Source organism: Athene cunicularia, assembly GCF_003259725.1.
Source record: "Athene cunicularia isolate RWA chromosome 2 unlocalized genomic scaffold, athCun1 chr2_part1, whole genome shotgun sequence".
Lineage (NCBI taxonomy): Eukaryota > Metazoa > Chordata > Aves > Strigiformes > Strigidae > Athene > Athene cunicularia.
In genome coordinates, this window is record NW_020799095.1 from 143,906,735 (window position 1) to 143,916,654 (window position 9,920).

Genomic DNA, 9,920 nt, shown 5'->3' on the forward strand with positions numbered 1-9,920 from the left:
AATTCTTCACAAACTTCCAGTATGGGTCCCTTCCATGGAACAGACTCCTCCAGTGTGGGTTCCCCACAAGGTGACAAGTCCTGCCAGAAAACCTGCTTCAGTGTGGGCTTCTCTCTCCACGGGTCCACAGGTCCTGCCAAGAGCCTGTTACAGCACAGGCTTCCTATGGGGTCACAGCCTCCTTTGGGCATCCCCCTGCTCCAGCATAGGGTCCTCCACAGGCTGCAGGTGGGCTTCTGCTCCACCATGGAGGTCCATGGGTGCAGGGCACAGCTGCCTCACCACAGGCTGCAGGGGAATCTCTGCTCCAGTGCCTGGAGCACCTCCTGCCCCTCCTTCTGCACTGTCCTTGGTGTCTGCAAGGTGTTTCTCTCATGTATCACAGAATCACAGAATCGTCTAGGTTGGAAAAGACCTTGAAGATCATCCAGTCCAACCATTAACCTCACACTGACAGTTCCCAACTACACCAGATCCCTCAGCGCTATGTCGACCCGACTCTTAAACACCTCCAGGGATGGGGACTCCACCTCCTCTCTGGGCAGCCCATTCCAACGCTCAACAACCCGTTCTGTAAAGAAATGCTTCCTAATATCTTCCTAATCTTCCTAATATCTAGTCTCCCCAAGCCTGTAGCGCTGCTGGGGGTTGTTCTGACCAAAGTGCACTCCTTTCTCTTGGCTGCTGTTGAGTAACCATTTTTCTCCCTTTTAAAATATGTTATCACAGAGGTGCTACCAACATCGCTGATGGTCTCAACCTTGGCCAGCAGTGGGTATGTCTTGGAGATGGCTGGCATTGGTTTTATTGGACATGGGGGAAACTTCAAGCATCTTCTCACAGGAGCCACCCCTGTAGTCCCCCCACTACCAAAACCTTGCCACACAAGCCCAATACAAGGCTAGTTCAGAAAGGTGGTATCTCTCTAACTCTGGGTTGCACATCCTTTAACAGATAGCAGAGAGCATTAGCAGCTGCACTTTCTTTGCCAGCTTTGAAACCTACAAATAAAATGTACCATTCCCACAAGAAGTGGCTTCAAAACCCATAGCTTTAGGCATACAGAACTTTTCCTAGATGGTATTTTTCAGCAGGATGTGATATCACCAAACATGAAGGACATTGATGAGAACTAATTCCTGCTAGTTGTGAGAAACCCCATACTTGTCAGGCAGTTTCTTGAACCCATTCACTGCCTTTGCACACATACAGAGCACTACAAAAGCAATGTATGGTAGGAAATTAAACTGTGAGGAAGTAATTTCTTCATTACCATAAACCCCTGTACACGCACTATCAAAGTTTTGATTACCATAAGAAATTATCAGCAGTATTTTACAGACATTTAGTTTCTTCCATAATAGGAAAGAGCTGCTTCAGCACTCATTTGTATCAAGGATTGCTGTTCCAAAAGGTACACTGGGGTAGTGCCAAGCCACTGAAACAGATGTATTTCAAAAAAAAAACCAACCCCATACCTATAACTTTTCTACTAGCCAGTCAAAGCTACTACCTAAAGGCAGTGCCTCTCAGCCTCCTTCCAACTGCAGCTCTTTACTTTTTGTCATAATCCCATACTCCATAAAGCCAGAGGCGGTATACTTACTTCACTTTGAGACATCTACGTTAGTGATAAGAGCAGGTGAATGGTAAAAGGGATCATTCCCTAGCACCCAAGCAGATTTAAGTCCTGTTTATGCAGAATGACATGGAAGTTCAAAAGGTACACAAGGTGAAAAGGATAAGTGTACTTAAACCCAGACAGAGACTAGAAAGGGAAAAGAAAAAAAAAAAAAGAGAGAGAGACCAGCCCACTGATGGATATACCTGATCTATTCTTCTATTCTGACTGCTTCTGTGGATGAAAAGGTTTTCAACATAGCCACTGCATTCTAGAGTACCCTGAGCTTCCACAAAGCTGCTGTCTCACACAAAAGAACAACCCAAATTCCTGCTTTAAACTGAAATAATATTTCATGCTATTGATTTTATATGTATCAAAGTTCAGTTGTGTGTCCTAGTAAGTAAATAAAATGCTTAAATAAGGGATACGCATTTTGGATATTTCCAGTGAAAAAAGGAACAACTCTTTACACAGAGATTACTCTAAATTTCACTCAGCCACATCAATACCTTTCACAAGCTGACAATCAGAAGCATGTTCTACAAGAGGACAACATAGTTTAGTGTTTTAATCTGAATTTATACCTGAATTTCACCAGAAATCAGAGCTCCCCAGAAGTTTTTTTAACAATAAAATGTTTTGAAAGCTTAAGCATTAACCATGTTTTAATAAGTTATACTATTTGTGTCACTGCTCATGATTTTCAGTCTGTCAACAGCAAATTTCATCTGCCATCAAGCTGTAGGCTTGTTCATCCTCAACAGTGCTTCTGTGATGTGCAAGCATTGTTATCAGGAACATTCAAATCAGTAAAACACTCAGAAGTGTTGCAACACAGTTCAAACTAACTACTTAACACACCAATCCCAGCATGCAAATTTGTAGCTTTCAAGCTTTTCCTTAGCCTGTAGCCCTATGTTGAAGAATAAAAACTTATTTCTGTCCCGCTCACTCTTTAAAAATGCCCAACTGGATATCTGAAGAAAAAATGAGCACTTCTGAAGTGACTGACCTTTAAGACTTTATTTCTGCTTTCAACAACTCTAACCAAATCTACTTTTCCCTATTCACAGAACTGTAACCGAATCTACTTTCCCCTATTCACAAAATAGTCAGAGACTAAACCAGACACTATTCTAAGTTAGAGAAACCAAAACCTATTACCGTGCATAGATTTTTTTTTTTGGTTGTTATTTCTGAAGGCAGACAGCAAGCAGTTCCAGATGTTCAGCTTAGTAAAGACATAAAAAACTGTCCTGCAACTATTTGAGGCAAAAAGACCAGGTCAAAATGAAGTCCATGGGCAAATTATTCAAATATGAGGTCAACTTTGAAGTTATCATACTTGAGGTGCTAGGGAGAATGAAGTATCTGCAGCTATCAGCCTTATTCTTATAGATGTCTCAACTCAGGACTATTCACAATATTAATGTATACAGCTGTATTAAGGTTAAGTGCAGGCAGGCTTTCAAGCCTACCTGACTAAAAGGGGAAGTTAAGCAAGACCTAGTATCTGCTCCATCAGTCTAGAATAATGTACTCCTAGTTTTAAAACATTATTTAATTTACACTGTCTCTATATAGATATACTCACAAAGAAATGCAGAAAAGCATTCTTCATTGGCAGAGAAGCCTTGGCAGTTTGTTACTTCCTATGGCAAAAAGGAGATAAAATCAAAGAATGCCTTTCCTGGATGCTTTCAATGTTGAGATAGTGTACAAAACTGTAAAAGCAATTTTGTTGTACATATATGAACAAGCATCGACAAAGAAATATGGTGAATGAAATACCTCCTTGCAGGTGAAGGGAGTGTCCCATTATATCCTAGAAAACATACAAAACTAATGCTAAATAAACTGGCACAAATGTAAAGAATTTTAAGGCAGGCGTCAAGACAATCAATCCCCATGTTACTTCTGAATTCACACTGACAATGGAGATTGCTTCTGACAAAGATCACAGGATTACATTTATCTCCAAACTTTTATTTAAAGCATTTGCCTTCACAACTTCAATGGGAGGAAATCCTTTAAAAGGTATCTGCAAGACAGTAAGTGGTTCCTAGCTTAAAGATCTATTCTGTTATCAGACCTGAAAAAGCCCATTTCTCCTCCCCACAAAAGACAGATCAGTTGGCCTGAATTACCAGCTTTTTTTTTTTTTTTTTTTTTTTTTCCTCTCCTTAGAAACCATCTAAAAGCAGGAAGAATGCTGAAATTTCATGACAGCTACTGACATAACACTTTCAGGTCCTCCATGAGTAACTTGTCAAGGACAGCAGTTTATTGAAGTTGGATTAGTAAGAATTACTGCCACTTCTTTACAAGCCTGATACTGTCAGAAGAAAAGCCTTGAGATACACAGACTTAAAACCCTGAAATTGAAAATGAACATAATGAACTATAAACATCGACAAGAACTGCTACAAATTTATTTAAGCTGAGAAAGAACTACTAGACAGAGGTACTGGTAGGAGGTAATATTAACCACTTTATCACCTGTCCCCATTATCTCCTAGGGGAGACAGAAGACATATTTTATTGCTGTACAACACAAAAAGGTTAGCTGCAAGAAAGAGGGAAATTAAAAAAAAATATTATAAAACCTGGGAGGCAGGAAGGCTGTCGTGCCAGGAACACAGTTAGAGCCGTACTATAAATGAGAATTGTAACTGGTTCTAATAAAGCAACTGTAGTTACAAGTTACATAGTGGCCTGTCTTTTTACTAGAGTCACACTTTCATCAACTTCTGTATCACAACAAAGGAGTCCTGCCTGTCAAGCACTTGCAGGATTTAATATCTGTATGCAGGTACAGCTTTCCTCTACCTAACCATTAAAACCAAACTTTCTTGTTCACAGGTTAGAGTTAAAACTGTGACTTTTTCTCAACCTTTTTCTATTCTAAATAACCATGAATCAGAGTAGCTCCAATCCCAATACACTGCCCTCAACACAAAATGCATGAGTCAGTCAACACATTACTGTTACGTACTCAAAGAGATTTCAGTTCTATTTTGCATGCTTACTCAATGCAATTCCTAAGAATAAAGTGAAGAGTTCTCTCCCATTTGCCTTACTCTTTGAATACTGCAACAGCACTGAGACTGCAGTACTCGGAAGCTCCCCGGAAAACTCAGTTTTGCCACCATGAACACTATGCTTAAGCAGTGACACAATCTTACTTTCTGAGTTTATGGAGCAGAGACATTATCAGTAAGTTTTGGTTTGGTTTCTTCTTACTTTTTTTTAAAAAAAAACTTCCCACCCTATTCTTCATACAGCTGAGCCTTCTACCTAACATCCAGCTATCATGGGAAGAAATATACGGTCCACTCTCATGAGACAGTTTTCAATGTAGCCATCTCAAGACAGATCTAGTCAAGTGTTGCTTAATGAATACCCAGATATAAAGAAGAAAAAAAACCCCAAACCTTTGTATACAGAGATAAAAGCAAAAAGAATCTGCTGGAATATGTCAATTTTTCTTTCATTTCCCCAGACAGCATTTATAGCACTATGCCAGTTATTTTAACAGTAGCTAGCACAATAATCCACCGTACATTTGGAACAGTAATCATTTCCTTCTCATCTTTACACACGTGCACAAAAAGCTGCTGCTCAGCAAGCAAAATTCTTTTAAGTTGTAAAAAAAAAAAAAAAAAAATCACTAACAAATACTTCTTTTGCCAAATTGCTATTTCAGTTAAATACACAATTTACATCAGTTTTACACTAAGCTAGAGTTTTGGTTTGGTTTTCTTCATAAATATAAAGCCACAACTGAGATAAGGCTCCCAATTATCTTTGAACAAAACAGTTTGTCATAACTGCCTAGGAGGCTAGTACTTGTCTCAAGTTTGCTTTGAGACAACGGGTTAGTAAACTAGGTCTTAAATAATGACCACAAGTCACATTTGGAACAGATTTCTGAAAGGATCACAAGTACAACATTAGTTTGAAGCAAATCTGAACCTGAAAAAATGTGCTGTTTAAATTCTTGGTAGGGCCTGTTTTTAACATGAAACGTAAATCAGCAAGATCTTGGATCTTCAGGATATTCCACTAACTGCCAGCACTCTGTATGCCTACAATTTCCCAGGCTACTTTCATGAGCAGCAGTGTCACAAGAAAATAACAAGCATAATTAGTATCAGAGGGCAAGTTAAATTCTAGCTTTCCTCAACAGCATGTTACTGACTGCCTTTTGAAGGCCTTCAGATTAGGACAAATTGTTCACAGTTTTTTGCCAGGAAAAGAGTTCAATTCAATCTTCCTGTTTGAGGGGGTTCAACTATGTGTTTGTGAAACTTTCCTTCTTCACTGACACTAAAGGAGGCTAAAAGCTGCCTAAGTGATTAAAACACTTTTAAATCCAAAAATTAACCTGATGTAAGCTGTTCTTTCAATTCTGATGAACTACTCATCCTTAACAGAGGAAGATGAAAACATGCAATTCAGACCATGAATGTCTAACACAAAGCCAACACAAATCACCAGAGAAACATCTGAAAACAGGTTTTCCCAGCACATCACTTATTGCTGGGAATCACAGAATAGTCTGGGCTGGAAAGGACCTTTAAAGGTGAACTACTCCAATGTCCAACCCCCTGCAATGAACAGAGACATCTTCAACTAGATCAGGTTGCTCAGAGCCCTGTCCAACCTGACCTTGGATGTTTCCAGGGATGAGGCATCTACCATCTCTCTGGACAACTTGCTGGAGTGTTTCACCACCCATGCTGTAATTTCTTTTTCCTTATATGGAGTCCAAACTACCCTTTTAGTTTAAAATCACTGTTCCTTGCCCTATCACAACAGGGCCTTCTAAAATGTCTGTCCCCATCTTTCTTATAAGCCCCCTTTAAGGATTGAAAGGCTGCAGTAAGGTCTCCCCAGAGCCTTCTCTTCTCCAGGCTGAACAACCCCAAGTCTCTCAGCCTGTCCTCACCGGGGAGGTGCTCCAGCCTTCTGACAAGGGCCATAAAGATCTGGCACTCCTCTAAACTCGCACCAACAGGGCCATGTCTTTCCTGTGCTGACTCCAGAGCTGGACACAGCACTGCAGGTGGGGGCTAACCAGAGCAGAGTAGAGGGGGAGAATCCCCTCCCTCGACCTGCTGGCCACATTTCTTGTGATGCAGCCCAGGATATGGTTGGCTTTCAGGGCTGCGATTGCACATTGCTGGGTCATTTCCAGCTTCTCATCCACCAGTACCCCCAAGTCCTTCTCCATAGGGCTGCTCTCAATCCCTTCATCCCCCAGCCTGTATTTATACTGGGGGTTGTCCCAACCCACATTCAGGACCTTGCATTTGGCCCTGTTGAATCTCATGAGATTCACATAATGGCATCATCCCTCAGGTGTGTCAACTGCACCACTCTGCTTGGTGTTGTCTGCAAATCTGCTGACAGTGCACTCAATCCCATTGCTGCTGGATACTGAACAGTACTGGTCCCAGTACAGACCCTGAGGGACACCACTCATCACTAATCTCCATCTGGACATTGAGTCATTGACCACTACCCCAGGAAATTCCTTATTCACTGAATAGTGCAGCCATCAAATCCATAGCTCCCTAATTTAGAGAGAAGGATGTTGTGGGGGACTTTGGCATCCTCCATTCACAAACAGCAAGCCTAGGAGGGCATCTTTCCTCACTGGCTCACTGAGTACTTGTGACAAGAAATTATCTTCCATGAACTTCAAGCGTTTCCCCAACCTGCTTGTCACAGGAGTATGATATTCCCAGTTGATGTCTGGGAAGTTGAAATCTCCCATAAGGACAAGGACTACTGTTCCACAGAGTCCTCCTCACTGCCTACAGAATAACTCCTCGGTGCTAGCATCCTGGCTGGCCAATACAGCATCTCCTTTGTTTTCCATCCCCTTAATCCTCATCCAGAGTCTCTAAACCACATCATCGCTGAGTGTAAGGGCTGTACAATCCAACCTCTCCCTTACATAGAGTGCAACACCTCCACCTTGCCTGCCCTGCCTATCCCTCCTGAACAGCCTACAACTTCCCATCCCAGCACTGTGGTGGTCGTGGGACTCATTCCAAGTCTCACTACCACCAACAGTGTCACAGCTCTGGGAGCTGACCAAGTCTTCCGGCCAAAGGCATTTAAAACCACAGTTCCCAATAGTTCCTTGTAGGTACAGGGAGCACCCCAGCACACCTTAACCCTTTCCCTTCCCATGAGCTGCTAAGGTGATTGTTGGCTGCAGGGTGGAACATGGGGAGCCCCCACATTCCCTCCTGGGAGACCCCCAAACAGAAGGCCAGAGCCAGGAACTCCAGAGAGTCCTTAGCAGTCAACAGCCATAAAGGACTGTGGTGCTGCCAGCACTTTGGCTCCCACTGCGCAGCCCCCAGGCCCCCCAATGCCCTGGCTGCTTCAGCCTTTTGTCTATCCCGAAACTGTCTACCCTGAGGCAGGGACCAACCACAACCCCTGCAGCCTGGGAACACTCTTGGGGGCAAGAGCAGATGTGACCAGTGGTGATCACTCCTGTGTCTCTTTTCAGGCCCAGCAAACCTGTGCTGAGTGTCTGGGCAGGGCAGGCGTTGCCTACAGCCTGGGCACCCCTGGCAGGGTTGGCACTGTGGGAATCCCCAGCAGGTATGGCACACCAGACACCTTCAGCATCCCCAGCACCCCTGATCCTCCAAGCATTTTTGGTACGAGGGTTCAGCAATCCTCTGCGAGGGTCCCTGCCCTCACCTGGGTGATGCACACCCAGTAAACAGAATTTACAGAGAATTTCCAAAAATACCTGAGCCCATCTCTCCTGTTGCACCTTCTATAAGTGAGTCTCCTCCCCAGTCTGCAAACCGGTCCCACTGGCACAGCAGCTCACCCCATAGGAAGGGCTCCAGCCACAAGCTCCCCACATGCCTGGCGCAGAGCCGGGGGACACTGGTGATAGGGGTTGGCTCGGCTGGTGCCCCTGGTCCTCCCGGCCCAGCACGGTTCCCTCTCACTCACACAGGGCTGCAGATGGCTCCACGTGGCTGCTTCTTTGAGCTCCGGCAGAGCCATCCTCCACAGTGACACCAGCTTGTTCTCACTGTCCACAGAGCTGCCCACCCCCAATTACAGCATCCTTGAGACCTCCAATGCAGTCCTGAGCCTACAGCAATTCAGCACCATTGGGATGGGGCCCTAGGAGCCATGGTGGGATGCTGGGATGGACCTGCCACTGCCCCTGTCTGACAGGCCAGAAAAAAGCAGGGGAAAACCAGAAAAAAAACACCTTTCCAAACCCACCCAGCAAGTACAGGCTCTCACAGTCAGCATTAGGGTGTGATTAAACCCACAGCTGGTATGACATGAAGATGGGAGCAGGGGGTGGGGTGGTGGCGGTGTAACAATAGCTTTAATGACACCTTTGCTCTTGTTTTTTCATGTAGCATGCTAATCTACACATTGGCTATTAACGCCAGGAAAAAGTCATGCCACCAAAATAGCTACAAAAAGTCAGTTTACACAATATTTCAATACAAACAGGAATCGCTATAACTAAAAACCAACCTGAGTCACACCTGATAGCAGAAAAACCGCACTTGCAAGCAGCAAAACCCATCAAGTTCATTTTCATGCAGACCAGTATCAAAAACCCAGTTTTTACAGCATTCTCATAAATGGAAGAAAAACAATACTGGCACAGTAAGTACAATACCACACAGTAAGTATAGCATTACCTTTATGCAGAATTGTACAATTCCATATGAAACAAGACTGTAACATTGAATAACATTAAGTGCAGCTCTGAGAACTACAGTAGCTATTAATTAGTAAGCATATTCTTCCTGCCCTTCTCTCCTCCTCTTTTAGCACTGTTAGCTTCACACAAACAAAAGAACTTGCTGCTTTTCCATTCAGCAGGTTAACCTGTTCCTCCTGCTGCACAGAGTAGAAGAGACTGAAGCTTAACTCAGTAAAATTTGGATTTGCAGAGCAAGAGATGTTAACTAGTAGACTGATGCAAGCATGCAAATGATGGAGGAGGTTGATTAAGAGCACACATCAGCAGCTTTACAAAGTCACCTTCCACACAGAAGAATGATATATGAATAATCATTCCGCATCTTTAATAACAAAAACTAGCATAGGAAGGACATTAGATCCTGGTTTAGGTCTACTTGAGAAGCACCTCTCAAGGTACGGGGTTTCATATCTAATGGCCTGTATCAAGATACAGAGACTAGCTTCCCTCACCCTCTATTTCTTGGTGCCAAAAAAATCTCAATCAATATCACAGCCAGCACTACGACTAACTTTAAATACA

The 9,920-nt window shown here is 43.2% G+C and overlaps 1 protein-coding gene across 4 annotated transcripts in view; it reads right to left on the reverse strand.

Moving 5' to 3' along the window:
• FAM49B (family with sequence similarity 49 member B) overlaps positions 1-9,467 on the reverse strand; it is a 61,994-nt gene extending 52,527 nt beyond the window's left edge. For 2 of the 4 annotated variants that reach the window (XM_026841847.1, XM_026841846.1), the window contains exon 1: positions 9,334-9,465. The gene's annotated coding sequence lies outside the window, so the exon portion shown is untranslated. Of the gene's footprint in view, positions 1-9,333 lie in introns of all 4 variants that reach the window. The other 2 variants (XM_026841845.1, XM_026841848.1) reach the window with 2 other exon arrangements.
• Between the last annotated feature and the right edge of the window lie 453 nt (positions 9,468-9,920).